Source organism: Melanerpes formicivorus, unplaced genomic scaffold (assembly GCF_026170545.1).
Source record: "Melanerpes formicivorus ecotype bairdi unplaced genomic scaffold, bMelFor1.0.p_v2 SCAF_238, whole genome shotgun sequence".
Classification (NCBI taxonomy): domain Eukaryota; kingdom Metazoa; phylum Chordata; class Aves; order Piciformes; family Picidae; genus Melanerpes; species Melanerpes formicivorus.
In genome coordinates this window covers 292,501-302,500 of record NW_027142590.1, presented here as the reverse complement: position 1 = coordinate 302,500, position 10,000 = coordinate 292,501, and positions in this window count along the sequence as shown.

The following is a 10,000-nucleotide window of genomic DNA, read 5'->3' as shown; positions in this document are numbered from 1 at the left end:
ACGCCCGGCGGGGAGAAGGCCCTCGTCTCTCTCCCCGCCTTGCCACGGGAGCACCGGGACGTGCTAGAGGAGACAGCGACCCGCGGAAACGGGGCGCGCCCCCGGCACGCCAGGACCTTAGAGCCGGGGCGGCTCGCTCGGCAGCGGGCGGGGGGACGGGCCACAAAGCCGCCCCTCTCAGGCTAGAGGTTTCATTTAGGGAGGAACCCTCGGGGACCCCACCCGGGCAGGTGAGGCCTCACGCGCGGCGCCGCTTTTAGCCCCTTTTAAATTTTGCGACGCCGCCGCCTCGCTCTCGGCTCGGCCAACCCCCGCCACACGCAGCTGCTCGCGGCCGGCACCCGCGGGTACCCGGAACCGAGGACGACACCGGCGCCTCACGCGTTTTAGGACACCTGAAAACTCACGGGGCCACGCAGCAGTCACAAAGCCGGTTGCGGTAGACCGGTCCCCGAACCCTGCCCCAGCGCCGGGGGGAGGTGGAAAGGGGAGGATGCGGCAAGGCACGCGCCGGGCCGCTAACGCCACGGCTCCCCCCCGCTCGAGCCGCTCGGGGCTGGGGGAACGAGGACGACACCTCACACGCGACGGGAAGCGAAGTGGAAAGGAAGACCGCCCTTGCCCTGCCGGCCGGGGCCCTTTCCGACGCGACCCGAAAGGCCTCATCGATCAACAAGGACAGAAGGAAAGGAAGCCAGCGGAGGCCCCACGGCCTCGCTCTTCTGGGACAGACACAGCCACGCGCACCCGCCACCGCCCTCGGGAGCAGCCAGCAGGCACGGGGCTCGGCGTGCGGGCAACACGCCGGAGGAGCAAACGGGGCGCCCTCCAGAGATGGGGGGGGGGGCAAGCTGCACCGGGCCGCACCGGCTCACAGGGCACCTCTGCCTCCCCGAAACGTGGGCTTGCATTTTCCCTCAAGCTGCACCGAGTTACATCTCCATCACGGGGCGCCCCTCTGGAGCCAGGAGGAAGCCGTGCTGGGGCACCGGCTTGCCCTCCTCCCCCCATGCCGGGCTCCATAGCATACGAGTGGCCAGTCACCGCCGCTGGCTTTTCCCTTAGATGCCGTGCCCCCGCGGGCTGCGGCTTTGGCCATGGGGGGGAACCCCCGTGAAGAGGGTCCAGTGCTGGGAACTCTCTCTGCCCCTTACCGGGCTCTCTCTCGCCGTGCCTGGACGGGCTTGCTTTCCATTCTTGGTGGGACCGACGCCGGCACCACGTCTCCCCGGCTTTCTCTGCCCCCGTGCCCCACCGGGCAAACTTCGCTTTGGGGGTTCCACACTTCGGCAGTGGCCGGCGCCAGCCACTCGTCAACTTTTTTTCTTTTCCCCTCTTTCGTTGCCGAGCCCGGGCTGGGCTCCGGCTCACGGACGAGCGAAACCCATCCAACACCGCTGAGGGTGCGCCAGCGGCCGCTCCAAACCGCCGCGCCTTTGCTCGGCCCCGCGGGTCCCCTCTCTGACCCGGGGGAAAGCCACCGAGAAGCCAGACGGACCCCTGCCCAGCCGCCTGGCGGGTGGCTTGGAGCAGCCGCTCGGCAGCGCTGCCCTGGGAGTGCTCGGCGTCACTCGTTCCCTCATATATGGAACTGGAGGGCCGTCAGCTCCGCGAGCGCACAACCAGCCGACCTCCGCCCAGCGGCAGGTCGCAGAAATCACGCCGGCTTGTACGATGACGTAGGCGGAGGCAGAGCGCAACAGCGACCCCTTGGCGACAAGCGCGAGCTCCGCGGAGAGCACGTCTACTCGCCGAGGGAGAGCACGTCTACTCGCTGAGGGAGAGCACGTCTACTCGCCCAGGGAGAGCACGTCTACTCGCCGAGGGAGAGCACGTCTACTCGCCCAGGGAGAGCACGTCTACTCGCCGAGGGAGAGCACGTCTACTCGCCGAGGGAGAGCACGTCTACTCGCCCAGGGAGAGCACGTCTACTCGCCGAGGGAGAGCACGTCTACTCGCCCAGGGAGAGCACGTCTACTCGCCCAGGGAGAGCACGTCTACTCGCCCAGGGAGAGCACGTCTACTCGCCCAGGGAGAGCACGTCTACTCGCCCAGGGAGAGCACGTCTACTCGCCCAGGGAGAGCACGTCTACTCGCCCAGGGAGAGCACGTCTACTCGCCCAGGGAGAGCACGTCTACTCGCCCAGGGAGAGCACGTCTACTCGCCCAGGGAGAGCACGTCTACTCGCCGAGGGAGAGCACGTCTACTCGCCGAGGGAGAGCACGTCTACTCGCCGAGGGAGAGCACGTCTACTCGCCGAGGGAGAGCACGTCTACCTCCCGCCTGAGGGAGAGCACGGGGGGGGGGGGACAAAGACAGGCGGCAGCAGCTTCGGTGAACGTCACCCGGGAGGCGACCGGGGGTGTCCCGGGGCTGTCCCGGGAAGCCGGCGTCCGGCACAGGGAACCGTCAGCTGCCGGACCGGGGCGAATCCCCGCGGCCACGGCAGGGGTGGGGGCTCGAAGACAGCCGGCAGCCGCTTCGGTGAACGTCACCCGGGAGGAGACTGGGGCCCTCCCGGGACCGTCCCGGGAAGACGACGTTCGGCACGAGATCCCGGCCGCGGCCGGACCGGCTCGAAGCCCCGCGGCCCCGGCACGGGGGAGGCCCAAAGACTGGCGGCAGCCGCTTCGGTGAACGTCACCCGGCCGGCGACCGGGGCCGTCCCGGGGCCGTCCCGGGATGCCGGCTTCCGGCACGGGGGTCCCGGCCGCGGCCGGAGCGGCTCGAATCCCCGCGGTCCCGGCAGCAGCCGGAGCCGCTCGCCGTTCGGGCTCCCGGCACCCTACGGATCCGGCGACTCGTTCGCGGGCGGGGGGGGGGAGGCAGTGAAGGAGGTGCGGGCAGAAGCGGCAGCGGAGGCGGAGGGGGGGGGGGGTGCTCGGAGACAGCCGTCAGCCGCTTCGGTGAACGTCACCCGGGAGGCGACCGGGACCGGCCCGGGAAGCCATCGTCCGGCCCCGGATCCCGGCCGCGGCCGGACCGGCTCGAATCCCCGCGGCCCCGGCACGGGGGAGGCCCAAAGACTGGCGGCAGCCGCTTCGGTGAACGTCACCCGGCCGGCGACCGGGGCCGTCCCGGGGCCGTCCCGGGATGCCGGCTTCCGGCACGGGGTCCCGGCCGCGGCCGGAGCGGCTCGAATCCCCGCGGTCCCGGCAGCAGCCGGAGCCGCTCGCCGTTCGGGCTCCCGGCACCCTACGGATCCGGCGACTCGTTCGCGGGCGGGGGGGGGAGGCAGTGAAGGAGGTGCGGGCAGAAGCGGCAGCGGAGGCGGAGGGGGGGGGGGGTGCTCGGAGACAGCCGTCAGCCGCTTCGGTGAACGTCACCCGGGAGGCGACCGGGACCGGCCCGGGAAGCCATCGTCCGGCCCCGGATCCCGGCCGCGGCCGGACCGGCTCGAATCCCCGCGGCCCCGGCACGGGGGAGGCCCAAAGACTGGCGGCAGCCGCTTCGGTGAACGTCACCCGGCCGGCGACCGGGGCCGTCCCGGGGCCGTCCCGGGATGCCGGCTTCCGGCACGGGGTCCCGGCCGCGGCCGGAGCGGCTCGAATCCCCGCGGTCCCGGCAGCAGCCGGAGCCGCTCGCCGTTCGGGCTCCCGGCACCCTACGGATCCGGCGACTCGTTCGCGGGCGGGGGGGGGAGGCAGTGAAGGAGGTGCGGGCAGAAGCGGCAGCGGAGGCGGAGGGGGGGGGGGGTGCTCGGAGACAGCCGTCAGCCGCTTCGGTGAACGTCACCCGGGAGGCGACCGGGACCGGCCCGGGAAGCCATCGTCCGGCCCCGGATCCCGGCCGCGGCCGGACCGGCTCGAATCCCCGCGGCCCCGGCACGGGGGAGGCCCAAAGACTGGCGGCAGCCGCTTCGGTGAACGTCACCCGGCCGGCGACCGCGGCCGTTCCGGGGCCGTCCCGGGAAGCCTGCGACAGGCACGGGGTCCCGGCTTCGGCCGGACCCGCACTGGGTGCCGCCGCCTCGGGCTCTCGGGACGGTATGGATCCGCCGACTCGTTCGCCGGCAGCGGGGGGAGGCAGTGGAGGCGGTGCGGGGAGAAGCGGCAGCGGAGGCGGAGGGGGGGGGGCTCGAAGACAGCCGGCAGCCGCTTCGGTGAACGTCACCCAGGAGGCGATCGGGGCCGTCCCGGGGCCGTCCCGGGATGCCGGCTTCCGGCACGGGGGTCCCGGCCGCGGCCGGACCGGCTCGTATCCCCGCGGCTCCGGCAGGGGGGGGGGGGGGCTCGAAGACAGCCGGCAGTCGCCTCGGTGAACGTCACCCGGCCGGCGACCGCGGCCGTTCCGGGGCCGTCCCGGGAAGCCTGCGACAGGCACGGGGTCCCAGCCGCGGCCGGACCGACTCGAAGCCCCGCGGCCCCGGCACGGGGGAGGCCCAAAGACTGGCGGCAGCCGCTTCGGTGAACGTCACCCGGCCGGCGACCGGGGCCGTCCCGGGGCCGTCCCGGGATGCCGGCATCCGGCACGGGGGTCCCGGCCGCGGCCGGAGTGGCTCGAATCCCCGCGGTCCCGGCAGCAGCCGGAGCCGCTCGCCGTTCGGGCTCCCGGCACCCTACGGATCCGCCGACTCGTTCGCCGGCGGCGGGGGGAGGCAGTGGAGGGGGTGCGGGCAGAAGCGGCAGCGGAGGCGGAGGGGGGGGGGGCTCGAAGACAGCCGGCAGCCGCTTCGGTGAACGTCACCCGGCCGGCGACCGGGGCCGTCCCGGGGCTGTCCGGGGATGCCGGCTTCCGGCACGGGGTCCCGGCCGCGGCCGGAGCGGCTCGAATCCCCGCGGTCCCGGCAGCAGCCGGAGCCGCTCGCCGTTCGGGCTCCCGGCACCCTACAGATCCGGCGACTCGTTCGCCGGCGGCGGGGGGAGGCAGTGGAGGGGGTGCGGGGAGAAGCGGCAGCGGAGGCGGAGGGGGGGGGGGGGCTCGAAGACAGCCGGCAGCCGCTTCGGTGAACGTCACCCGGGAGGCGACCGGGACCGGCCCGGGAAGCCATCGTCCGGCCCCGGATCCCGGCCGCGGCCGGACCGGCTCGAAGCCCCGCGGCCCCGGCACGGGGGAGGCCCAAAGACTGGCGGCAGCCGCTTCGCTGAACGTCACCCGGCCGGCGACCGGGGCCGTCCCGGGGCCGTCCCGGGATGCCGGCTTCCGGCACGGGGTCCCGGCCGCGGCCGGACCGGCTCGAATCCCCGCGGTCCCGGCAGCAGCCGGAGCCGCTCGCCGTTCGGGCTCCCGGCACCCTACGGATCCGGCGACTCGTTCGCCGGCGGCGGGGGGAGGCAGTGGAGGCGGTGCGGGGAGAAGCGGCAGCGGAGGCGGAGGGGGGGCGGGGGGGGACGATAGTGGCGGGGGGCGGGGGGGTGCTCGAAGGCAGCCGGCAGCCAGTTCGGTGAACATTCGCCGGGGCGGGGGGGGCGACCTGTCCGTGCCCGGGGCAGCCCCGGGAAGCCGGCAGCCAGCACGGGGGTCCCGGCAGCACCTGTTCCCTGCCCTGGGACTTGCCGTGCCCGGCGGCCGGTTGCCGGGTGGGGGGAGCGATGAGAGGCGGGGCGCAGCGGCCGGGGGCAGCGCCGGGCCGCAGCGGGGGGCTGGGCGGGTGGGGTAGGCGTCGAGCGGCAAGCCCTCGGCTGCAGCGAATGTTCGGCGGTGCGGGGCGGGGGGGGACGGGACGACACGTTGGGGGCGCCGAGTCCGAGCCACCCCCGGCCCCAGGGGCGGCCGGAGGGGGAGGCCGGTGCCTGGCCCTGGGAGCTGCTGGGCGCCGGATGGCCGAGGGTGCGTCAGAAGCCGCCCGAGCGGTCGAGCAGGTCCTCCAGAAAGGCCTAGGGTGGCTTCGAGGGCCCCGGGAGCAGTCGAGGGAGGCCTCCAGGCAGGTCTGGAGTGGATGGGAGGCCTTCCAAAGCAGACAAGGGAGGCTGCCAGCGGGGCCTAGGCTGGCACTGCAGCCTGTAAATGGTTGGGGGGGGGGCCTCTGGTGCGGCCTGGAGTCTCTGGCTGGCGTCCAGAGAGGTGCAAAAGATCCTCTGGTGCGGCCTGGGGTGGCGGAGAAGCCTGCAGAGCGTGCGGGGGAGGCTTCTGGTGCGGCCTGGGGTGGGTCGGAAGCCTGCAGAGCGTGCGGGAGAGGCTTCTGGTGCGGCCTGGGGTGGCTGAGAAGCCTGCAGAGCGTGCGGGAGAGGCTTCTGCTGCGGCCTGGGGTGGCTGAGAAGCCTGCAGAGCGTGCGGGGAGAGGCTTCTGCTGCGGCCTGGGGTGGCTGAGAAGCCTGCAGAGCGTGCGGGGGAGGCTTCTGTTGGGGCCTGGGGTGGGTCAGAAGCCTACAGAGCGTGCGGGGGAGGCTTCTGGTGCGGCCTGGGGTGGGTCGGAAGCCTGCAGAGCGTGCGGGAGAGGCTTCTGTTGGGGCCTGGGGTGGCTGAGAAGCCTGCAGAGCGTGCGGGGGAGGCTTCTGCTGCGGCCTGGGGTGGCTGAGAAGCCTGCAGAGCGTGCGGGAGAGGCTTCTGCTGCGGCCTGGGGTGGCTGAGAAGCCTGCAGAGCGTGCGGGGGAGGCTTCTGGTGCGGCCTGGGGTGGCTGAGAAGCCTGCAGAGCGTGCGGGGGGAGGCTTCTGGTGCGGCCTGGGGTGGCTGAGAAGCCTGCAGAGCGTGCGGGAGAGGCTTCTGCTGCGGCCTGGGGTGGCTGAGAAGCCTGCAGAGCGTGCGGGAGAGGCTTCTGGTGCGGCCTGGGGTGGCTGAGAAGCCTGCAGAGCGTGCGGGAGAGGCTTCTGCTGCGGCCTGGGGTGGCTGAGAAGCCTGCAGAGCGTGCGGGAGAGGCTTCTGCTGCGGCCTGGGGTGGCTGAGAAGCCTGCAGAGCGTGCGGGAGAGGCTTCTGCTGCGGCCTGGGGTGGCTGAGAAGCCTGCAGGGCGTGCGGGAGAGGCTTCTGCTGCGGCCTGGGGTGGGGTGGGAAGCCTGCAGAGCGTGCGGGGGAGGCTTCTGGTGCGGCCTGGGGTGGCTGAGAAGCCTGCAGAGCGTGCGGGGGAGGCTTCTGGTGCGGCCTGGGGTGGCTGAGAAGCCTGCAGAGCGTGCGGGAGAGGCTTCTGGTGCGGCCTGGGGTGGCTGAGAAGCCTGCAGAGCGTGCGGGGGGAGGCTTCTGCTGCGGCCTGGGGTGGCTGAGAAGCCTGAAGAGCGTGCGGGAGAGGCTTCTGCTGCGGCCTGGGGTGGCTGAGAAGCCTGCAGAGCGTGCGGGGGAGGCTTCTGGTGCGGCCTGGGGTGGCTGAGAAGCCTGCAGAGCATGCGGGAGAGGCTTCTGGTGCGGCCTGGGGTGGCTGAGAAGCCTGCAGAGCGTGCGGGAGAGGCTTCTGCTGCGGCCTGGGGTGGCTGAGAAGCCTGCAGAGCGTGCGGGAGAGGCTTCTGCTGCGGCCTGGGGTGGGTCGGAAGCCTGCAGAGCTTGCGGGGGAGGCTTCTGGTGCGGCCTGGGGTGGGTCGGAAGCCTGCAGAGCGTGCGGGGGGAGGCTTCTGGTGCGGCCTGGGGTGGCTGAGAAGCCTGCAGAGCGTGCGGGAGAGGCTTCTGCTGCGGCCTGGGGTGGCTGAGAAGCCTGCAGAGCGTGCGGGAGAGGCTTCTGCTGCGGCCTGGGGTCTCTGGGTGGCCTCTAGAGAGGTGCAAAAGACCCTCTGGGTTGGGCTGGGGTGGCTCTTGGACCCCTGCCACACAGTGGAGAGCGGCCTCCGGCCCGCCACCTGTGTCCCTGTGTGCCTGAGTGCCTGTGTCCCTGTGTCCCTGTGTCCCTGAGTGCCTGAGTGCCTGAGTGCCTGTGTCCCTGTGTCCCTGTGTCCCTGAGTGCCTGAGTGCCTGTGTCCCTGTGTCCCTGTGTCCCTGAGTGCCTGAGTGCCTGTGTCCCTGTGTCCCTGTGTCCCTGAGTGCCTGAGTGCCTGAGTGCCTGTGTCCCTGTGTCCTTGTGTCCCTGTGTCCCTGTGTCCCTGAGTGCCTGAGTGCCTGTGTCCCTGTGTCCCTGTGTCCCTGAGTGCCTGAGTGCCTGAGTGCCTGTGTCCCTGTGTCCTTGTGTCCCTGTGTCCCTGTGTCCCTGTGTGCCTGAGTGCCTGTGTCCCTGTGTCCCTGTCTGTGTACCTGTGTGCGAGAGTGTCCGGCACGCCACCCAGCGGCGGCGGGCAAGCAGGTAGGCGGGTGGGCGGGCCGGCGAGGGCCAGTGTGAGTTTGGGGGGTGGGAGGGGAGGCGGCAGCTGGAAGCGTCAGAGGAGGGGGCGTGGCTCCGGCTGGCCCCGGGAGCAGGTTCCCGGGACCGGGACCGGCTGGACCCGGCGGGTGGTTGATCCCGGGGCGGGGGGCAGAGGCGGCGGGAAGCGGCAGCTGCGTGTGCGGCGGGGGGGGTGGAGGGCGAACCGCGGCGGGAAGCGGATGCTTCAGAGCAGGTTACGGGGGCGGGGACGGACGACACCACCTGTCCCCGCCCCGGGACGGGCTGGACCCGGCGCCCTGGACCCGGCGCCGTGTACCCGCCGCCGCCCCCCGCCGCCGCCCCCCTCCGCCACCCCGGGACCCCGACGTTTTTTGGCGCCCGCGCCTTTTTTTGCTCCCCGCCTGCCCGCGCTGCCCCGGGCCCTCCCCCGGGGCGGGGCGGGAGGGAGGGACGGACGGACGGGTAGCCGGGGATCTCCGAGCGCGCGCCACCAGACCGAGGCGGGTCCCGGCCGGCGGCGGCGGCGGCGGCGGCGGCGGCAGCAGCAGCAGCAAGCGACGGCGGGGGGGGGCAGGCTAGGGAGAGAGGGGGAGCGGCATGCGGTAGGGCTGGGGGGTTTGTTTCGGGGGGGGAGGGGTGGGGGGGGGGTGGCAGCGGTCAGCGAGAGCGGGGAGAGGGGGAGCGGCATGCGGTAGGGCTGGGGTGTTTTTGGGGTGGGGGCGTTGGGGGGATTAGCGGGCGGGCGGGCAGCCCAGCCAAGCGGCAAGCCGGGGGGCGGGCGAGGGCGGCTTTAGGGCCGGAGGAGCGGAGCGCAACCTCCCCCGTGCAGGCTCCAGCGTGGAGAGCAGCAAGTTTTTGGGGACGGGGGACGACGGACGGGAGGGGCAGCGGCGAGAGGCTAGCTGCGGCAAGGGGCACCGGCACGGCCGCCCTAACAGCGCCGCCTCGGTCGCAGGGGTTAGAGAGCAGCCGGGCAGCCCGGGAGGGAAGCGGCAGCCCGCGTCGCGATCCCCCCTCCAGGGGACAATGTGGGAAGGGGAAGCCGCGGCGGCTTTGGCGGGGGGTGCCCAGCTGCTAGCGGCTTCGGGGGGCAGTTAGCGGCGGCGGGGGGGGGGGGAGATGGGTCGCGGCAGCGGCAAGAGATAACGGCGGGCGGGGGGGGCTCCGTGCATAGCGGTAACGGGAGCCGGGGGGGTGTGGGGAGCTGGGGGTGGCAGCAGCGGCAAGAGGCAACGTCGGGAGGGGGGGCTCCGCGCAAACCGGTAACGGGGGCCGGGGGGTGTGGGGGGGGGCGGTGGTGGCCGCGGCAAGAGGCAACGGCAGGCGGGGGGGCTCCGCGCAAACCGGCAGCGGGGGGGGGGGCGGGGGTAGCGGCAAGAGGCAACGGCGGGAAGGGGGGGGCTCCGCGCAAACCGGCAGCGGGGGGGGGCGGGGGTAGCGGCAAGAGGCAACGGCGGGAAGGGGGGGGCTCCGCGCAAACCGGCAGCGGGGGGGGGGCGGGGGTAGCGGCAAGAGGCAACGGCGGGAAGGGGGGGCTTCCGCGCAAACCGGCAGCGGGGGGGGGGGGGGGGGTAGCGGCAAGAGGCAACGGCGGGGAAGGGGGGGCTCCGCGCAAACCGGCAGCGGGGGGGGGGCGGGGGTAGCGGCAAGAGGCAACGGCGGGAAGGGGGGGCTCCGCGCAAACCGGCAGCGGGGGGGGGGCGGGGGGTAGCGGCAAGAGGCAACGGCGGGAAGGGGGGGCTCCGCGCAAACCGGCAGCGGGGGCGGGGGGGGAGGCGGTCAGGAGCGGGGGGAGATTTCTAGAGATGCCGGCAGACCTTCTCCCCGGAGAACAGCGCTGT